This window comes from Dermacentor variabilis, chromosome 1 (genome assembly GCF_050947875.1).
Source record: "Dermacentor variabilis isolate Ectoservices chromosome 1, ASM5094787v1, whole genome shotgun sequence".
Taxonomy (NCBI): Eukaryota; Metazoa; Arthropoda; class Arachnida; order Ixodida; family Ixodidae; genus Dermacentor; species Dermacentor variabilis.
Genome location: NC_134568.1, coordinates 273,287,562 through 273,297,331, shown reverse-complemented (window position 1 = coordinate 273,297,331; position 9,770 = coordinate 273,287,562). Strand labels below are relative to the sequence as shown.

Below are 9,770 nucleotides of genomic sequence, written 5' to 3'. Positions count from 1 at the left end.
TTGCGGCGAAGACGCGAATAAGCGAGTTGAGGGAGAACTGATTTCGCCAGGTCGACCCTCGCGGTTAGCATGGTTCCCCTTGGAATGCCTTCTCTGGCGGTTCAGCAAAATTAGTAACGCAATTTTTTGTGGTCTTTCATTGCGTTGTAGTGCGTTCGTTTGATTTATCTGGCTTCTTTTCTTTTTTTTTTTTAGCAAAGCTGTTTATGGGTAGAGTTCCGTGCATTTTTGCTCTGTGTGTGCCAAAACCGTGGGCCGATCCCGGAGACAGTGCAATGACACCGGGCCGATGCGTGGCGGAAGTGAAGCAGGCTTTAAGCGCTCCGCCAGCTTGCAAGAATAAGCTTAATATCTTGTGTCTAAACGGAACCCGTATCAGATATTAAGCTGATAAGGACAGACACCAAACTTTGACCCGCGTTGGCCATGTCTACGTTCGCACCTCCCTCTCTTTGTCGGCGTTCCAAGCGTTTGCGTATCTCCTTTCCCTTTCTTCCGCTCTCCGTGGTGGCGCTCCCGTCGAAACGTCACGCGTGTCTGGTTTCCTCCGGCTCCTCGGGACGGCGGTCCCGTCTCCCACGCGAACGTATATAATAATCACGGTAAATGAGTTCGTACATTTGTTAAAAACTCTGTGTCACCTCTGTGTCGTGTGCTAAACAGCTTCGCTGGTCATCTACCTTCACAGAGTGGAATGGCTCATGACATTTTTTTTTTCTAAGACGTTACATTGAGATGGAGTATTTAGGCACCAGCATGTGTTTTTCTTTTTTTTTTAATCCTGTTCATCTAACACACTCATTTAAACACACACCACAATGTGATTCCGGAACTTGTTTTCACCATACCAGTCCAGTTCACTGAGTTAACTTAAGCGACAGCAGCTTATCGTGCCCCCCCCCCTCCCCGTCCTTTTAAGCTGTTTTCTTTTTTTTAATCTTTTCGTATGCCACCGAAGTACTTCAATACGGGGATGTGAATGCGATGCCTGGACGCGTGACCGGTGCGATCGAGAGCGCGGTGTTTCGTCGCCTATATAACTCGCATACACACACAGCGCGTCAACGGGCAGTATATGCAGTTCCGTACGCGCCACGCGCACTCACGAGAAACAAAACGCAGCTGCCCCAAGCAATTGGCGCGCTTCTCCAATACAGCAGCGCCAATAATTCCCTGCGGGGAAAAGGGATAGGACGACACCGTTCGCGGCAGTTTTACACAAGGCAGCCCCGGCGGTCACCACAGCTCGATATGTCTTGATGAACGTCAAGCCGTTTTGCCGCGCCAGGCTTTGCGGCGGGAGGAGAACGGCCCTGCCTGCCAGTGCTTCCATAACCGAGCGAGCTCGTCACGGTGGCACGTGGCGAGCGTTCTCCGGGAGGGGGACACGGCCGCGGAATCGCGTGAGGGGGGGGGGGAGGGGGGGCTCGGCGTGTAAACCAATTAGTGTATTTCCAAAATTGTCCCGTCTCGTCGGGCAGCAGGCCTCGCCGGGGGGTCGCGTGCCTGTGGCCCCACGACGGCGGTGGTTGGGCGAGAGACAGGCGTGACGGCTGGCGCTCCCTATTGTGCTCCCCAACGCTCGACACGGTGTCGGTGCGGCACGACCTGTGCTGGCTAGTGCGACCGTGGGTCCGAGCCCGAGAAAGAGATAGGGATGGGGGCGCCCTGCCGCTTTTTGATGGGGAGGCGTGTTGTCGTTGTTGCAAGACCATTGAAACGAGCGCGCGGGAGTGCTCCTCCTGAATGATCCTTTAATTTGGTTGTCGAGCAGCCGAACCACCTGTTTAACGCTGTCCCGACAAACTGCCGTGCCGCTCGTCCTTGGGGACGCATTTGGGCGCCGTTCGAAGGCACGCTGGCGCCGCGTCTTCATTCCTGCTGACTCACGTAACTCGACGCGCTCGCCGAGCGCCGCCGTACACGCTCGCGCGCGCGCCTGCGGGACGGCGCCGGCCATAATTTATTAAGACGTGGGAAAAAATAGGAAAAGGCAGCGGCCGCTTGGCGCGCCGCACTCGGCGTAGGTGCGCGCGCGCCGCTCCTCGCGGTCCCCAGGAGAGGCGGCTCGCGTCCGTGCAGCGCGTGCCTGACCGCGCGGATGGGCCGCTTTCGCGGACGTGGGAAATTTGCTCGGCATGACGACTTTATTACGGCGCGATCCGGGCTGCTGCCGGCGCAGTTTGTGTTACTCGCTCCGCAGGGAGTTGCCCAACATGGCGAGGCCCGCACCACGCTATCGTGGCGTCGCGAGCGCGCCTGGCGCATTTTTTTTTTTTTTTTCTGCCGCGGCGTATAAGCAGCCGAAGCACGCAAAAGCAAAATGCCCGGGCGTGGCCCAATAAAGGGGTGTCCTTTGAGAGAAAGGCGTAAGCGGCGAAAAAAATCGAGCAGGGCACTTGAGAACCTGGGAAAGCAGACGTGCGATTGCCGCAGTGCAATAATAATATACGTGGACTGAATAAGCGTCAAGAGCAGCGATAAGCGTGACTAGAGCGACTAAATGTAACTGTGTATATCACTTCTTGATTGCCTTCGTGATGAATTCTTTTACCCGGATCTCATAGACTGAGCCTTTTAGGCGTAGTCTCATTAATTCTGTAGGGCGACAGATTCTAAATCAATTGTAAACATTGTGAAATGCTGCGTTGCTGGCCTCTCCGTGATTAAATGTTCAAAAAATCACCGGGTGTCCTTAGCTGTCGCCTAAGAGACGCGAAGGCTGAAGCCTTGTAAAGCTTACTAGAATTCACCCGAATCGCCCTCAATCCTTCTTAATCCTCCTTCATCCACTTTAATCGTCCTTATTACACTTTAATCCACCTTAATTGACCTTATTCCCCCATAGTCCACATTAATCCACCTTAATACGCATTAATCCACCCCAATCCACCTTTATCCAATCTCTAATCAATCATTCATTAACTTTGCTGATCATTAATCATCTCTCATACGGCTGGACATGCGTTAGTTTGTTTCTGGCCTTCCTTGGGTGACGTGATATTTTCTGTACCACACAACGAGACCTTGAAACATAGCTTGCTTTCATTCTAAGGCTTTCGCCTTAAGAATGAAAGCACGGAATGAAGTGAAATGACCCTCACAGCAGTAAAGTCGTTGACTACCACCAGCGCTGCAGTAATGTTTATAAAAGGATAAGAGTAAATACAGACATAGCAACTTCCACGAAGTCTTGGCGATGACGTACAAAGATACTCAAAAACACAAACCGAACACAAAAAAACGGAATCTTGTGTTTGTAATAAAAAATAAGGAATAACAACAGCAATAAATAAGGACAAAATAGACAAAATAAAAATAGTAGCAACATATCCCCCTTTAGATATCAAAATTTGGACACAATATCAGAACGAGTTACAGCTAGCTGAAGTCGGTGACAAGTCATGAATGCCGGAGCCTGATGCAAAGTCGGATGCCTCGGCCTTTCGTACTTTCATGCTTAAAGAAAGAGTGAGACAGGCACGAAAGAGGAGGTGCCTCGGTTGTTCAGCAACAAAGCACACGTCGCATGGTTCCCTCACCATAGGCACGATTAGCCAGAACCACCAAGGGTGGTGATGAAGAAGGTAGCACAAAGCACAAACGTGCTCCTTGAATATAGATGGATGGCACCTGAAACTTACTACTCGTAAACACACGCCTCCCCTTAGCGTGGGTGCGCGCCATCCCCGAGATGATGCACCGCGAAAGCTTGAATACATCGGTTGATCACTTGATATGAAGACATCACTCGCACCTGGCGAGCTGGAGGGCTCGTCAGGTGCGAGTGATGTCTTCATATCACAGGGCTAAAGGGTGAGGATTGGCACGACAAGGAAGCGCCTGAGCAATGCGAAGGCGGGTGCATGAATATAAAATGTTAGGAATTAAGCAGAGGCAAAATAGGACGAGGTAATTGGCGAGTCCATGTCTCCACGTCCCTTTTGGAGATCACTTACCGCGGCATTCTTGACCAGTCATGAACAATGCTACACAAAGGATTTCAGAGGCAATATATTTGTACTAAGGCTTTCAAAGCAAATTGATGTGCTAATGCATTTTAACACGGCCCCAACAGCTTTTTCATATTAAAAAGGCGGTCACCAAGGAGATAAGCACTGCAAAACAGTCCTTTGTGAATCGTATCGAGAAGTGCTCAGTAGATGTTCTACATACAACTCAACCTGTTTAATTGACATGTTATAATGAGCACTATTGAAGTGCTCCACTGCATCCTTCTTACAAGGTAGATATTCATTGTGGCAAGTTAAAACGAGCGTCTGCAAACAAAGAAAAACAAATAGAGAGAAATAAATCTGCTATATTCCATCTCACGATGCATGTCGACGCTAATGCTATTCGCATTGAAGCATTGTAGCGACACACAGTATTGTGACCGCGCTGACGCGCCACGTATGAGGCGTGCATGCCGCCGGAGCTCCTGCCTCGCGCTTCCCTCGGGACACGCTGCGCCATCTAAGGGTGCCGTCGTGAACTCCAAGCTGGCGCGTGTGTGAGTATATATTCAGAAAAGAGTGTTAAGATATACATTCCGCCTTGCACTGTGGAAATTTTAAATGATTTTTCTGGCTCAAGCAGAAGTTCGACTAATGGTACCAGGAATACGAACAAAAGCCCAACTTTCGTCTCCAGCTCTCAAGCAGCTTTCACTGCTCTTGCTGTATGAGACATACAACGAGCATCATCATCTATATACTAACGCTTCAACCACAGTGAATGGGCCTCCAGGATCGGTGATCTTTCCTACAAAAGCCTCCACCATAAAGATTCGACTACCTCACCGGACTACATCGACTGCCGCGGAGATTGCTGCTATTCGTTGTGCACTTCGTGTAGTTTCTGATGAACTACCCAAGAAATGGAGCGTATTCAGTGACTCCAAGGCTGCCCTTCATTGTTTGGTTTCTGCCTTAAGCCGAGGACTCCACGAACAGCTAGTTCTAGAAATCAGACTGTTGCTTCACCACCTCGTCGAGCAAGGACACGATATCACGTTACAGTGGATTCCAAGCCACTGTGGCATAATGGTCTTTCTTTCACCAACCATTGAATAAACCGCGCAAGTTTCGCACTAGAAGTCGTCTCGTCCCTGCCTGATCGCCATAGTCTACCGGACGCCTGCAGCCTGCCGACAACGCCACGCTACCCAATAGTAACGCCGGTCGAGGTTGAAGAACCAAGCGTCGCAACAACTGTCAGCAGCGGTGGGGTACGCTACCCTGGAGAACGCACCAGCTGGTGGCAGCGGTGGGATACGCTACCCTGGAGACCCCAACTTTGGATGACATTTAAGAGATCGCCTTCTCTTCGTCCTGGTGACAACGTTCGGAAGGAAGGTGTCAGGATTCATGACTGCATATGGTAAGTGCACGGCTTTACTTCACTAAGATATATCACTTGGCTTTACGTATTTTTTTTTTGAAGAAGTACAGAGCAGTGATTTTTCTTTAACCGTTGACGGAAGTTCTGAGTACGTCGAGGTTGTTATAGAGTTCAGCAGCACTAAGGGCAGCCATGAACTTGAAGGTACTAAAGAAGCCGGAATTGTTGAGCTTGGCCAGAGAGTTGGGCCTCCAAATTGCCGAATCAAAGAGAAAGCCGGAGAACATTGAGGCGATCGACGTGAGCGGGGCAGACGACGATGACCTGAAGGAATGCCTAGAGACATTGCGGATAAGGAAGAAGAGCGTAAGCGCCTAGAAGAAAAAGAAGAGCGCGAGCGGGCCGCACGTGATCCCAAAGAAGAGCGCGACCTCGAAATGAGGCGCCTTGAGATTGAGCTCCACAAAGCTCAAGATACTGAAAGACCTAGCACATATCCACGAGAAAGCGAGCGCAGAATGACAGACTTGATGGCACCCTACACAGTAGAAGGGGACATAGGTCTCTTTCTGGTGCAGTTTGAGCGCGTGTGTGAGAAGGCAAAATTCGCAAGAGACACGTGGCCTCAACGCTTGTTGACATTACTGCCACGTGAGGTACCTGATATCATTACCCGCATGGGGCAAGAAGAAGAGGTCTTCGATAAAGTCGAAGCAAGTCTGCTTAAAAAGTATAGATTATCAGCAGAAGCATTCAGGCGAAAATTTAGGGAGGTCGAGAAGACCAAAAGTGAGTCACACTCAGATTTCGCATACACATTGGAGCCAAACCTGAAGTACTGGCTCAGAGATGAGGTTGCACTCGGCGACGCCAAAAAGACAATGCAGTGCGTTGCTTTAGAACAATTCTACTGCCGGCTGCCAGAAAACATAAAGTATTGGGTTCAGGATATTAGAGGCGAGGACACTACCACAAGAGCGGCCGATCTCACTGACGAGTACGTAACTCGCCTTGTGTTGGAAGGCAACGAAGCTCGTAAGGAGAGGAATAAATACAGACCCGACAAGCAAAAGCGATGGTCAAAGTCGAGTCAATATAACTCAAAGGAAAGGTCAGATTTGGTAAAAAATAGTGACGAGGACAGCGAGGGAAAGGAGGAGTCACCCGAACGGAGGGCAGAAAGGCAAAAAAAGAAGCTTTCGAGGCAAAGAAACGAGTAGTTTGCTACAACTGCCAGCAAACGGGTCATATCTCCGTGGGGGGGCAGAAATCCCAAACTAGTGTTGATGTCACTAAGTAGTAACGTGGAAAATCTCAACTTGATAAAACCGTACATTCGAGATCGACCTTTTGGTAAACGGCAAACAGTATCGGTTGCTTCGCGACTCGGCCTCCAGTGTTTGTCTCCCTGTGGCAAAGGTTCGTATCGAAGGCCCTTTTGGGGTACTGGACACTGAAGCCGCCGTCTCGGCACATCTCTCGCCTCAGTATCCATATTTGTTTTCTAACAAATCTGAGGATTTGCTACGACGCTGGGGAATCGGTTTTAGTGAGGGAATAGTGCAAGCCCTAACTCATTCTAAGGCAAGGGAGCTCGTGGCGAAGGCAGTGTACGAATGTCCTGTGGTGGAGGAAACAGGTTTGATGGAGGATTCGTCAACCAGCACCAAACAGGACAGCCCTATAGGGGATAGTGCGGAAAGTACACTAGCTAATGAAGAGGTCAGGAAAGCACCGGAGCCTGAAATGTCTCGAAAGGCAGAGTGCAGAAAAAAGTTATTGAATGTAAGCCCTGCCACAATGATTGCTGAGCAGTAAATGCGCAAGGGCCAAATCAATGCTAAGTATTACTATGACCGGACGGGTCAGACGCGTCGCTTCGAAATTGGGGAAAAGGTAATGATCCTGAAACCCTAACTGAAGAACAAACTACAGGTTCAATGGGAAGGACCGGTTGGCATAATTCAGAAATTATCTGAAACAAACTACGTAATCACGGTGCAGGGAAAACGAAGGACACCCCAAGTGTACCACAGCAATCTACTTAAACCCTACCGGCAGAAGGGGGCCGTTGTGAACATGTCCCTTAACCAACCTGAGGAGATGCCTGTCGACTTTCCGGAGTTAACAACAGTAACGGGGGCAAAAGACATTCACGAGACCATTGACAAACTAGTAGAGCAGGCGGAGTTGAATCCCATTCAAAGTGCCGAACTGAGGGAGCTCGTGTTTGAATTTAAGGACATATCTTCAGACGCACCTGGAAGGACCACTGCAATCATTCACGATATTGAGTTAACCTCATCGGACCCAGTTCGTTCGAAAGCTTATCGCGTTTCAGCTCGTCAACGTCAAGTCATGGCCGCTGAAATAAACAAGATGTTAGAGCTAGGTATAGGCGAACCCGGAAAGAGTGGTTATACCTCGCTTCTTATCTTTTTTGAGGTCCCAGGAAAGGAGCCACGACCGTGTATCGACTACCGCAGGCTCAACTTAATCACGAAGGACCAGACCTACCCAATACCGCATACAGAGGAAAGGCTTGAGAAAGGCAGCAGTGCTAACTTCATCTCCATGCTCGATTTAGTCAGAGGGTACTAACAGGTTCCGTTGACCGAGAGGGCAAGCAGGCTTGCGGCGTTTATTTCTCCGATGGGAACCTTTCGGCCGAAAGTCCGGAGCTTTGGATCGAAGAATGCTCCCTATTGTTTCTCTAGCCTTATGGACCAGGTGCTACGAGGAATGGAGGACTTTGCACTTCCGTATCTCGATGACATAGCAATCTTTTTTTCATCATGGGCGGATCACATATGCAACTCTTGCGAACCATGTGGTGTCGTCTACGAGAGGCTAACTTTACTGGCAAGGCTCCCAAATACCAATTAGGGCGCGCGGAGGTAGCTTATCTAGGTTATGTAATACGGCAAGGCCATCGTCGGCTTCCGAGGTTAAACTCACCGCAATAGACAACTTCCCGCAACCACCTACCAAGCGGGACATAAAGTCATTCCTTGGCTTGGCAGGATATTACCAAAGATATATCCCGCGTTATTCCGAGATTGCAACTTCTTTCACAGATGCTCTCAGAAAAACAGAACCACCAACGGTAAAGTGGGATGACGCAAAAGAAAAGGCTTTTAGTATGCTGAAGAAAGCCCTAACGAGTCAGCCAGTGTAGAACGCGCTCGACTAATCTAAGCCATTCATTCTTCAGTGTGATGCCAGCGACAGGGGTATGGGGGTGGTGCTTTGTCAAAAGAGAGATGACGAAAACTAACACCCTTTGCTGTACGCCAGTAGAAAGCTTTCAGTTCCTGAGGAAGCATACAGTGTATCAGAAAAGGAATGCGCCTGCGTAGTATTGGTGGTGCAGAAGCTGGCATGCTGTATCGCTGGTTCAAGGTTCACCATAGAGACTGACCACTGTCCCCTCATATGGCTGCAGTCCATGTCTACGAAAAACGGTCGTCTTTTGCGCTGGAGCTTGGCTCTTCAACAGTACACCTTCGATATTCGCTACTAGGAGGGTAAGCTTAACGGCAATGCCGACGGTCTGAGTCGTTGCCCCTAGAGTAACGAAAGCCTCATGCTTACTAGGGTTTCCGTGGCATTTTTACGTTGGTACTTTTTTTCATACGTTTTTTTTTTGTTATCGCGAAGTTGTAGTTGATTGTTAGCTGCTTTTAGCAACCACGTCTTAACGCTTTCAAGAAATGGCTGTTTTTAGTGTTCAGGGGGGAAGGACGCGCGACAGGGATGGGAAAGCAGTAGTTTTTTTTGCAAAGCCTGGTGTGTCTTGAGTAGGGGCGGCCTTGTAGTCGCTTCCTTTGTGGTTGTGGGTCCGACACTGTTCTGGATGGATTGTTTGCCCAAACAGGAGACGAAAAGTTGCGAGACCGGTTTGTAAGTCCAGTTCACCGGGCCGGACCAGGGAGAAACGGCACAAGAGCGCTACAAGGACTGATGAACGACGCCCAGGAATCTACCAGCTAGGAACCAAGGGTTCGTCACCCCTGAAGAAAATTCTGCTGCTGAAACGCCGATCCCTCGCCCAGTGGCTGCTCGGCCCTACGCGTCGTGATCACCCCCCCCCCCCCTCGCCGGAGATGCTGTTACGGTTGGCGTGTAACACCCGGTGCAAAAAGGATTCTCAACCACCATGCCTCATCGAAACGGAGGGTGGATACCTAATTGGCTGTGGTTGTTTCAAGTGGTTACCGGTCTGGCAGGTGCACCGCAGTACTTACAGGCCCCTTCGTGTGTGTGCATGCCTAAGCGAAACGAAGAATGGATTCCTAATTTGCTACGGTTGTCTCGAGTGGATGCCGGTCTGGCGGACGCCCCGCAGTGTTCACAGGCAGTGTTCAAAATCGTTGTGTGTGTGAAAATTGTGTGTGTGCGTGAAAACACTTTCTGCGAACTGTCAA

At 49.8% G+C, this 9,770-nt stretch overlaps 1 non-coding gene across 1 annotated transcript; it reads right to left on the bottom strand.

The window, feature by feature from the left end:
- Positions 1–245: 245 nt before the first annotated feature.
- Positions 246–428, bottom strand: LOC142567986 (U2 spliceosomal RNA). The gene has a single exon (XR_012825331.1). It is a non-coding gene; the product is annotated as a U2 spliceosomal RNA (small nuclear RNA).
- Positions 429–9,770: the final 9,342 nt, after the last annotated feature.